This window comes from Haliaeetus leucocephalus, unplaced genomic scaffold (genome assembly GCF_000737465.1).
Source record: "Haliaeetus leucocephalus isolate CR32 unplaced genomic scaffold, Haliaeetus_leucocephalus-4.0 Scaffold763, whole genome shotgun sequence".
NCBI classification, from domain to species: domain Eukaryota; kingdom Metazoa; phylum Chordata; class Aves; order Accipitriformes; family Accipitridae; genus Haliaeetus; species Haliaeetus leucocephalus.
In genome coordinates this window covers 2,987,821-3,000,291 of record NW_010973199.1, presented here as the reverse complement: position 1 = coordinate 3,000,291, position 12,471 = coordinate 2,987,821, and the positions used below count along the sequence as shown (strand labels likewise).

Sequence of the window (12,471 nt, the reverse complement as noted above, 5' to 3'; positions counted from 1 at the left end):
TTTTTCTGCTATGATGTGTATAACTCTTCCAAAGTCTATTTAGTTACAGCAGCATAACAACTGAAGCGTGGCCCATCTTGCTGATAATTAGCCCAAATAACTGAAAATGAAATGGGTGATTAAGCACAGGTCTGTGTGCCAGGAACACACAAAACTTTTTCTTCCGTCTGCAACAGGCATGCTATTTTTCTCAGGTTTCAGTTACTTCCTCTATAAAATGGGGACCATATGTACAATCCTTTTCTAAGATTTATTTTTGCACTGTCTTCTGAAGAGGTAAAGAGTTTTACAAGTTCTAAAAGGAAATTAAAGCATAAACTACTTATCTTTCACTTCAACACAATATGCAAGATATATACTGCAAGGATACAGTCACACTGTGGTAGTTAGAAAATATAGTAAGAATCTGAAATGTGCCCTTTTGAAGTTAAACATCATTAATGGAATTTTGCTTCTATTAATGACCTAAAAAGTAAATTCAAAACAAGACACAAATATGACAGAGCAAACCAGCCCAGAATAGAGCAGTATTTGCAGATGAAACCTGTGTTTTCCATTTCAGCTTACAGAAGCACGTGTGCTCAGATACCTTACAAATGTAAAAATGGAGTGAGAGTAAACTTGCTCTTTCACAGCATGGTAGCTGGTTAACCTGCCTGACAACTTTTCAAATACCCAATATCAACTTGGTTGTATGTTTAGAACCTCAAACATCCACACATCTTGTCCTAGTTGCTTTCAATCAAGATAGAGGGCTTCTGTTTTCTATACTTATTATGCTAGCATTTACTGACAATTAAAGTTCAAGGCTGAATTACAACTTTTTCAGCAGATCAGTAGAGCAATGACATCATAACCTATGATTTTTACCCTGATGACAACCTTGATAAATTTACGTACACAAAATTTTGGCTTTTAGAAAGAGTTAGCAAGATCATCAAGCAAAAAGCACAATTTTTAGGCATTAAATTAACAGTACTCAATGATTTATAATTTCAAATTTCTAAAGTTTGAACTCTTGCAATGGTGAACTCTCTGTTGGTTTTCCATTTGAGCACACCATTCTTAGATGTCAGAATGAGAAAGCACAAAACCAGTATTGGTAAGAGTAGCAAAAAATTTTAAACCAAATAGTTTTGTACTTTTCCCCACTAGTATAACACTGATTTACTATTTCTCTTAGCATTTTTCTGTACTCTGAAAAGAGTGGATATATCTAAACTGTTTGCAATGTGCACAGTGCTTTCAGACTGGAATCATGAATTAAATGATTCTGCTATTATTCATTCTGACTAAAAAAGTGTAAATCACTAGATCTGAATTACCCAAAATGCTTCAGCAACTCTCCAATCTTCTAATGCCATCGACTTTAACTCACATTTTTGCTTTCACAATCCAATTTTAAGAATGTAAGTTTTCATTGTAAAAGTTATTCACTGCATATAAAATGCAGACATACAGTCTAGAAGCAGGAACAGGTCCTCTATGTACAGAACCCATTTACTCCCGCTATAATCTCACTATTGTGGACCCCCATTTAAACCAAAAGTTCTTTGCCAATTTTTGCATTGCATTTTGGTAACAGCCAACAACAGAATCTCAACTCTGTAAAAAGAGAGCAGTTGTAATTCTTAGAAACAAAGTTGCATGAAGACTTACACCCATTCTCTTGAGGTACCAAGAATGGGGACACTGTTCAAGATATAAAACTCAAAGTAACAAGCAAAGATATGATCATAATTCAGCAGGCATCGAGTCAACAGTAAAGCAGCAAAATTATCAAACAACAAATAAACCTGTTTATTAATTGTATTGCTGATAGTTGAACAAACTACAGAAACTGACTATATAAAACTGAAATGTGAAACAACTGACCAGAACCTTCTTGTTTGACAGTGTGAGCTTTCTCAACCAGTGAAATTAAACACTGGAAGTCTATAAATGACGGTCAAGGTCGAAATGACTGTGGCTTGTGGGTCAGCCCACGCCACAGCAGAAACGCCCACAGAAGGACTAAGGCCCATGGAGGAACCCACATTGGAGCAGAGGACACCACTAAGAAGGAAGGTACAGTGGGGGAAGGAAGGAGAAAACAACAACAACAACAACAACCACCCAGTAAGGAACAAGTAGCAGCAAAAAGAAGCTGCTACCTACTACCTACCCCACTGTCCTGTGCCACCCTTTGCCCCATTAAGAGACGCAGCATAACCTGCAACAATAACAAGGGGAGTGGAGACTAGGAAGGGGGAAGGAGAGGTGTCTGGAGTGAAGCTGAGCCTGGGAAAGGTGAAGAAAAGGTGTTTTCCCTAAGCATTTAAATGTTTCTCTTCTTTGTTTCTCAATACTTGAAACAGTTATTAAATGTTTATGTTAATTGGCAATGAATTAAATTCCCCAAGTCAAATCTGTTTTGCCCATGACAGACAACTTCTCAACTCTCAAAAATAAAACCCCAAACAAAAAAGAAAAAAATCCAAACAAATCAAAAAACCCAAATTCCCTTAGCTATAATTCTACAAGGCAGTTAGTGATAATGACACTAAACCAGAGTTTACATGTCTGGGAACTGAACAAAGGTGTCATAGTGCTAAAATAAAGTCAATAAAATCTCCATCATGCATTTTATAAACATACAGACACATAAATTGTTGCTAGACAGCTTTGAAAGAGAATACTATTGATCTACTAAAACTGACAGATTTGCCTTACATAAAACTACAGGAAGGCAGTCAAAAGAAGACAATCGTCATATGTAAACTCTGTGAACAGATTCCCCCCCAAACATGAAGACAAATACATTAGACTGGATTAAAATCCATGCTTGTACGTGCAACTGCCTATGACCTCAAAAGAAATATTCTGCTCTTTCCAGCAAACACAGCCTTAAATTTAACTATCATTTAAACTTAAAAGTTTAAATTCTTTAACGATTTGAGCGACTGAAGTGTTGAAAAGAAATCCAGTGATGGCTTACCAAGAAAAATAAAACTACTTTTCCTACAGATATAAAAACCTATAGTATTTCTATAAAACCACCACTCTTCTTCCTCCCCAAGATTTTTACACAACCTCAGTAATGATAAATTCTCATCTACTGCACTCAGAAGTTACTAAGCATCATTCTTTTGCACACTCCCACCAAAGGCACAAGGTCAAGTGTCATATAACACCTATTCTGACATTCTATGCTAGGATAAGCAGACGTGAATAAAGTCTAGTCAGTAGCTGACAAAACTGCAAGTATTTACTACTGTAATCCAAAGACGGATTGTTGTATTTCTTTGGGTATGAATTCTAGAGGTTAACTTAACAGCTCAGCTGCAAAGCAATATGAGCAAAATGAGCAATTAAGAGGAAAAAAACATATGGTTCAGAGTTACAATCCTTTCAGGATACAGGATGACATGTTACAGTGCAATGATATAATCCAATATATGAATCAAGAGTCAAATAACAAAAACATTCCACATTAAAATTGTGGTTAATCTTTGAGGCTGTGATTATATAACCTAGTCAGCTTCATGCATGTGCAGCTGCTTATTTAAGGGGGAAAAAGTTAACATACTCCCTCCATTTTCTGTGTAATTAGCATACTCAAAAGACTAATAATCATCCTACTCACAGTAGTATAAAATATTATACTTACTTTATATAGTCGGGGAACACTTTCTACTTAATATAGGTTCTCTGTCTGTGATTTTAGACTTCCATTCTTAACTATCACCTCAGAACATCATTTCTACAAAAAACCTTATTAAAATGGAACTTTTCAAGAACAAAGCATGAAGACTGATTTTCTTTTAAAGAAATCCTCATCCAGCAAGTCCTTTTTGAAAGTAAAAAATAAAAAGCCACCTGTCTTTACTTCTCCAGCTGGAATGTGAAAATTGCTTTCTGCTTTCCATAGCTGCATTATAGTTCAGTGATTGAATCACTTTTCTGTACAAATCACAAGTCAAACTCTAAACAGAATTGCTGAATTTAAATAATGTCGCAGTGTTATAGGAAACAATATAATAAATGTGATTGCTCAAACTTTTGATTCTTCACAATATACTTTCCAATGAAGCAAAATCCCTCAGTTACCAAGCTAAAAAAATTAATGAAAGTTTACATATTGGAGTAAATTTTCCTTTACTAGATAAACTGACTAACTTTTCTTAAAGAAGAGAAATTTTACCACTGGTAATTTTTACTTGTAATACTCTGGATTAAAAATATGACATAATGGATGCACAGTTCAGCAAATTTATATACTATAAAAGAAAGTTTTTAATTACAAACTAGATTGATTCAGTAAAAGCACTGGTTTTAGGCTGATACTACACAGAACTCTGAATTGCACCTTTTTTTTTTTTTAACATATTTTATTATTACTATTATGAAGAGGTATTTCCACTCAGGCTTAACATCATGGGAGGGACCACCAGCAATGGACAGCTATCTGTAAGGATGCTTGTAACACCTCAGAATTGGTGTTCATGAAAACAAGCAGAGAGAAGTGACATCTGGTTTAAATGGAAGTATGGAGTGATGTATGCCTTACATGCTTCTTATATCCTTTCAGACTAGTCCTTACTGTTCTTTACAAATAAAATTACTTTAACTTGTTACTTGTTTTTTTTATTTCATCTCATAAAAACACCACAACTATTTGTTGAAGCAGCTTTTTAGAAAAGAAATTTATGCAACAAAAGGAATTCATTATTATTGCAAGGACTATATTATAATCGGTAAAATTCCAAGTCAAGATCAGTAGAAGGTTACATTAACTACGTGGAGAATGCTGATCTCCAAGATTCTAGGTCCTGACTTTAAATAGTTTGAAATATGAATGTTTTGTAGCCCTGTAACAGTCACTGAAAACCTAAAGTTTCCTCCACTGTGATGACAGCTTAGGTTCATTCTTCAGGTTATAGCTTTCTTTTTATAAATGGCATAGCATTTCCACTCTTTTATGGACTGTTACATCAGTCATTAGCATGCTCAGAAAGTCATCGTCTCTCCACAGTGTACAGATATATATTAAAAACACAACAAAAACCCCCAAACCCACAGCTTCGCTTACAAATTCATTTTTCAGTCATCATAAGAAAACCAGAATTACTACAAAAGCTTTCTAGATTAGTAGTTAGTGATGTTGTAGGAAGGCATTTAGTACTTAATGATTAAACATTTATTTTAGTTTTACTGAGGACTTCAGCAGTTCCTAACGAATATGCTTGTATAAATTCCTTTGGCAGAAAGCACCAATCTAATTACAAATCTCCTTTTGGGCAATCACATATGTATTCCTGACTAACATTTAAGTGGAAAACCCACTATCCTGAATCAGTAACTTTCCCCTGCAAAGAGATAAAAAGGTTTTTGGCAATGCTGTTGGCAATGAGGGCCTCTAATTAGAGATTGCCTTCTGTTTCTTACATTTCGATACACACAAAAAAAGATTGTAACAGATTATTCTCTCTTCAAAACTACACCAAACATTAATACTGTTTTCAAGAATTACCGAGGCCATTCAATAGACAAGTGTCTTTGTACTAAAACCAAGCAGTTGAACTAGCTAACTTACCAAATATGTTCAACAAAACACAGGAAGAAAAATAATACAAAGGTACACAAACTCCTATGTGTGTGTATATGTATATGTACATATAAACAAAGATATCGCAGAAGCCCAAACCAAAACCTCTAAAAAAATCAAACTGAAGAAGTTTTATTACAGCTTGTTATTTCTAGCATGGCAATACGCTTAAGAGATACAAACATTCAGTAACTACCAGAAGCATCTGGCTAAACAGATGCTTTAATGCCATCATTTGTAAATTGTAGATCACAGTAACCGTCTTGAGATTTCTTTCTATTAACTATTTATTCAACTGTTTAATTTTTCATTTCCTTTTAAATTTTTTTAAACTTTTATTTATCTTCAGTATTAGATGATAGGAAACAGCGATTATTTAAAAAAGAAACCCATACAGAAGGGAAAAGAACATTACTCCCATCTTTAGGCTTCAGAAATGAAATCACTATCTTTACCTCTACAACAGTTTTTATTCTGTTGTGCAAAATTTAAATACACCCTCAATATTTTGATTTTGAAAAAACAAAACGGAACACAATACTTTAAAGAACAGAACTACTGCAGACTTAACTCTGAGTCTGCTTCCTCCCAAATAGACCATCAGAAACCACAACAGCCTGTGACTGGTTTATTTTGCACTCTAAAGTTGATTTGCTATTACTTACTAAAAATTGACTTTTAATTGAAGTTGCCCACATGCTATAGTTTAAAGTAATGTTTTTTCAGCTACATAGTTTTAAACAAATTCTGGGCTAGGAACGTTGATGAACTTGGCTCAAGATCAAATAAAAACTGAAAACAAAAATAAAACTTAGGGCTTAAAAATACCTTTAAGAATCTGATTTATGGTTCTTTTTGGGCATGAAGAACTGCTGACCTGGAACTGTCCAAGGTTTTTAGAAGTGTACTTTCTGAAAATGCTACCCTTTATTAATTTTGATTCTAAGAAATATTTTGTAAAAATAAAATAGTTACCCTCCACATGCGTGTCTAGGTAGGCTAAAATAAGATTTTAATTCAACACATAACATATGAATATACTGCATATATCTAAGAGAACAAGCTAGGTGGAGGTTTCCCCAGGAAAACAGGGCATTGCTCTTATGCCTTACTGTTAACCAGCAGCAAGGATTCTTCTTGCCATAATTCTTCCCTGCGCTATGGAAAACACTGACTAATATCTGCAGGAAAAAAAGAGAAATACTTGGGGAAGCAGTAGCATCACATTGTAATGTCCCAAAACTTTCATGGTCAAGCACATAATCTCTGTAATTGGACACTACAAAGACAGAGGCTCTTTTTCTTTTATATTTACTGTTTTTTACTCAGGCTAAATACTTGAGATGTCCTTGGGCTTAAGGGAGGGGAGAGAGAAGAGAAACATCTTTGTTAAAAAATTTAAAATTTCTAAGACTCTTAAACTATTCAGGAAAGAAAGCTAGAATATAATTTTGAACACTTCCAACAGACCTTCCAGCAGACAGAAAACCCATCTGCCTGTTGTACCAAGCAGGACCTGAAGTACTTCCCTGAACAGTTTTCACAACACATAGAATTTTCATGTATAGGCATTCCAAACTACACACCCTGAGCTGAGGCATGCTCAGTTAAAACAACTTTCTCTGGAATAAATAATAATTTATGATCGTACTGAAAACCCACTTCATTCATCAGTGTTTTAACATTTGTCTAATGCAGTAATCAAAATGATGAACATTTAATTATAGATTATATAAACTGACAAGGCTAAATTAGGTACCAATTGCTTTCAGTGTGAACACAGTGCAAAGCTTCAGCCTTAAGCTTTAACATATGTAAGAATGAGCAGTACCTCATATCTAGGAGCCTATCTATATAGTGAATAAAGACCCATATGGATTAAATACAGTGGCTCCACTGCCCATGCTTGCAGCAGGTACCAGCTTAAAGCTATATGATTCTATTAACACAGTGTCAGAAAGAGAATGTATTAGTGCAGGATTGTGCCAGATCTAATGCAACTACAGAATTTTCTGACAAGAGCCATTTCATGCCCTGGCAATTCAGAGCAATCATTGAGCATTTTGCACCCTCTCAAGCAGACATAACTCTGGGTTGTGTAAAAAAACCAAAACCCAACATTGAAATATTTAACTGAGCAGTGAATATTTTTACACTAAAACCCAAATCAATTAAAACTGTTCCAGAGATTTTCATGATAAAGTAGCAAGTGAATCACAACTACCTTCAAAAATAAGAAACTTTTCAAACTGTGTTCCTGATCTCCACTGATATTGTTGGTTTTGGTTTTTTTTTTTATATTTCCAACTGAAAATATATAGGGAAGATACATTAGAAAGTTATTAATGACATCTAGGCAAGGACTCATTAAGTGAATCATCATTTTCCCTACTAAATTTCTACTATTTATGAAACTGAAGTGATTAACTTCACAAATAACTCAGTTGCAAAAATCTGTCCTAGTTGTTTCAGAGATGTATTACCTTGAAAGTCAGTGCATTTAACTTTATTGTTTTTACATATCTGGAAAGAATGTCTGTCTTAGACAAACACTGATTGCTGGAAATTAAGTATGATGTTCAAAGTCCCTAGGTGCCCAAGGTCTTGTTAAAGCAGCTGGACAAATGACAAATCAAGAACTGGCCTTTCATGATTTACTCAAACAGTAAAAGTAGTACTTTCTACATTTGATTCATTTCCTTCTTACCCTTTTTGTTGTCATCAACATGAACAAAGGAAATAAAACCTTTAAAAGATTTATGGGGCTTGTTTTGCTTGTTTCTTTGCTTTTAAGCCTGAGTTTTAAACCTACATTAGTTTTCAAGAGGAAAGTACCTCCATTCACCACCGGCAATATCTTGAATTACTACAGATAAAGCTAATCTTTTCAGTTCCTTATAAACACAGCTAAGAAATCTATTACAATTGCTGGCTGAGAATATCGGCGAGAGCCTGACTTCTGAAATAAATATATATATCTATATACTATACAGATATTGTAAGACTGATAGCTTTTGACCAGGTCTAGCATAAGCAAGCAATCACCAGACACCACCACAAAATGAAGAGTTTGAGAAGCTCACTACATTGACAGACAGATGTTGTTTGGCAGCCTGTGAAGTCCAAATAGAGTAAATCAATATTGAAATAATTTATCAATCTTTTACATTAAAAACAAAATACTGTTCTCTGCTCTGTACAGGTCTAGATTATACTTGCACCTTTACAATGAAGTCTTTTACAGATTTTAGTGGCACATCAAGCAGGAAAGAATATCAGTGATGAGATCTCCCACCCAAAGGAAGAGTTTTGTAAACTTTTTAATTTGGTCCTTCCATTTGGGAAACCATAAAGACTATGTGTTATTATTGTTCTTCCTTTTAAGTTAAAGAGATTTTTCATTCTCCTGAGATTCTTATCTTCAAAAGAAACTTGTTTCTCAAGGTCCCTTCTCCAGATTTATCCTCATTTTATTATAACCCAAAGAACAGGAAAGTCTGAAAAACCTGGAGAGTTCCAGCATGTGTGCTGGGTTGACCTTGGCTGGCTACCAGGCACTCACACCACCACTCTCTCACTCCCCTTCCTCAAGAGGACAGGGGAGAAAACAAGGTGGAAAAGCTCACGGGTTGAGATAAAGACAAGGAGATCACTTACCAGTTACCCTCATGGGCAAAACAGACTCGACTCGGGGAAGATTAATTTAATCTATTGCCAATAAAAATAGGGTAGGATGGTGAGAAACAAAGACTAAAACACCTGTCCCCCCGCTCCTTTTTCCCAGGCTCAACTTCACTTCTTCATTTCCAACATCTCTACCTTCCCTCTTCTTCCCTCGAGCAGTGCAGGGGGATGGGGAATGGGGGGCTGTGGTCAGTTCATAACAGCTCCTCTTCTCTCCTGCTCCTTCCTTGCCACACTTTTTTCCTGCTGCAGCGTAGGTCCTTCCATGGGCTGCAGTCCTCTGGGATAATCCTGCTCAAGTGTGAGTCCTCCACAGGCTGCAGTGTAGATCAGTCTGCTCCTCCAAGGTCTCTCCACGGGCTGCGGGGGAATCTCTGCTCCGGCGCCTGGAGCCCCTCCTCCCCGCCTCCTCCTCTGGCCGTGGTGTCGCAGGGCTGTTTCTCACACTTTTTCCCCCCTCACTCCTCACTGCCGTGCAGCATTTTGCCCTTTCTTAAATACGTTTTCACTCGGTGCCCCGGGGTGGGCGGGTTGGAGCCGGCTGGAACCGGCTGTGTCCGGCACGGGGCAGCCCCGGGCTCTCCTCACACAGGCCGCCCGCCCCGCAGCCCCCGTCACCAGCGCCTGAGCACCCGCGCCCAGCACAGCTTGCTTTCCCATTTTCGATCCTTTTTTATGCCTGGCAGCCCCAAATCTTCTCCTTAAGCCCCCAGCAACCTAACACCACCCATTCACTACTATCTGGGAATCCATCTCCAACCTTTGAAGAGCTCCTTCTGGAGTCTTTCTCTGAATTAATACTTTTTAAAGATTAACTGTAGCTAAATCACACAACAGTTCCATAAGTATTCAGCTCTAGGGGCAGAATAATTTTTATTACTGTTACTTCTAAGCTAGCAGTATAACTTGATTTGCTATACACACAGCAACCATGCACACACTTAATTTAGTATTTTATGAATGTTTGCATTTCTAATTAGATGCCAGAACATTTTTCTGTTTCTAGTCTAAATGCATTGAGTTCCTGCAGATACTTTCACTTACTATTATTCCTCATCTACATCTAGGAGTATCCGTTGTGTTGTAACATTCATAATGTAAAAGAATTGCAATTTGTACTTCTCCACTCTTACTGGGGTACAGTATTATCAAAACCCAATTATTTTCTGAAATAACAGTGACATCCAACTTTTCCACAGCTTTCTCTAACAACTACCACTTGCTTTTTCCTATATAAAACAATATTTCATCTTAAAGATTTGCAATTCATTGTTTAGCAAAATAACTTTAGTGTATCAATGACTATGTAGAATATGATAATATACATTTTAATTTAGTCTCAAGAGGAAAAAAAAAAACCAAACACGCACTATATTTGCTATAAAACCAGATGGACCATTACTGGCTCAGTTCCCAACTTAATGACTATATCTATTTTTAAATGTTAACATTTGAATTAGATTATCCCATATTCTTCAGACTTATTTTTTTGTTTATGTTTCAGAGTTCTTTTGAGGAATGCTACTGCCTTTACAACATTGAGTAAGAACATAGAGCAGAAAGGTTTTCTAGGAGCAAGTCTTGTCCCCTGCTATAATAAACACCAATGGGAATACATTGCGACAACTAACTGCATGGGAAGCACAGAACTGCTCTCCTGCAGGCACCAGGTCACTGAGCCCTAGTGCTGCGGATACCTTGTTTCTTCTGTTGACACGGTCAAGAGTATGTAAAAATAGTGCTGAATTCCCAAAAGCTGTCCATTAGCTTGTAGACTCAGTTAATCTAATATATTCTTGAAAAATTCTACCTTGCTCTGCATAACTTAACTATGACTGCTGAGTGGGATGGTGGCTGCCTTTAGTACAGCTGACACTTGGTGTATGATAGCCCAGAGAACAGCACACATCTTCTCTTTTCCTTGGGCAAGCATTAGACCACACTTTAGCTACAAGTACAGTGAAGCCACACTTCAGCTACAAGTGAGAGCAAAAATTTCCTGTCAATAGGGTCTTTCATACCAGTATGTCTATCTAGAAGAATACTACATGCACCAAATGGAAGTAACTAAGCATGCCCACAATACAGATTATATCAGTATGGTTCAGTTGAACATACCAAAACTAGCATACACACATTTGCACAGACCTCCTAGGTGTTCCTCCCACTCATACACTCTAAACTGATTCGAACAGAGGCTGAAGATGGCTTGGTCTTCAAAAAGTGAACCCATTAGTTGAACCTTAGTTGGACTTGGAGCTTTTTTTGGCTGTACCACCATGTTTGCACAGCTTTCAGCTATTTCACTTATGTTTCAAGCTACCTAACTGTAAACAAACCTCATTCTGGAAGCCATGGTACTGCGGGTATAGCACTGTGCTCTCACAAAGGCATTTACTGCCTTGTCTTGAGTGCATCACCTTCAGACTGCTGCTGGCAGTTTTTGAGCGAGTAAGATCACACAGATCCGTTTGCAAAAGGTTTTGCTGACAAGCCACTAACTCTTGTTTCTGATTTAATGCTCACTTCTTAAATTTCTGTATTTAGAAGCCAAAAATCATGGCTATTGACATTATTCAGGAAACTTGCATGCATAATTAAGACCACAAAAATCAGTCACCATCATAATCTTTTCCTTTTTGTTCGATTAGGAATACATTTAGAAGGGGAAAACACCCCCAAACTTTAAAATGCACAGTAAATTTATAGTAAGCAGAAAATACTTTGATAAACTCTGAATCAGAGAAGAAATTCTACTTAATCAAATTCAGCAGGAGCATCACCTAGCTGTATACTTACTGAGCACCTAGTGAAATGGTACAATCTTCTAACAAAACTAGCAAAATCATTAGGTGTTCACCTCACAGACAGAAAAAATGATTCAGTTGTTGCACACTTTCTACAAGTAACAAATATGCTGTCACCACATTTATAGTGTATCATAACACTTATTGTCAAAATCTCAAGGAAGAATTGCACGCAGGTACACAACAACCCTTTCCCACAAGGACAGGTGCAGGGCTTTTGTACTTTTTTTTTTTTTTTCCGTACAGGTCCTTCTCCTTGTTTTGTACTGATAGTATTAGCTTGATAAATACTTTCTTCATTTGCTATCTCCACCAGTCTGCCTAAACCAACTCTGATACCCCTTACCTATTCGTTGTTTTGTTTCCTTGATGTTAGCTGAGAACCATGGTCAA

At 36.5% G+C, this 12,471-nt stretch overlaps 1 protein-coding gene across 3 annotated transcripts in view; it reads right to left on the bottom strand.

The window, feature by feature from the left end:
- POT1 (protection of telomeres 1) overlaps window positions 1-12,471 on the bottom strand; it is an 81,646-nt gene that overhangs the window by 44,372 nt on the left and 24,803 nt on the right. The window lies entirely within an intron of this gene.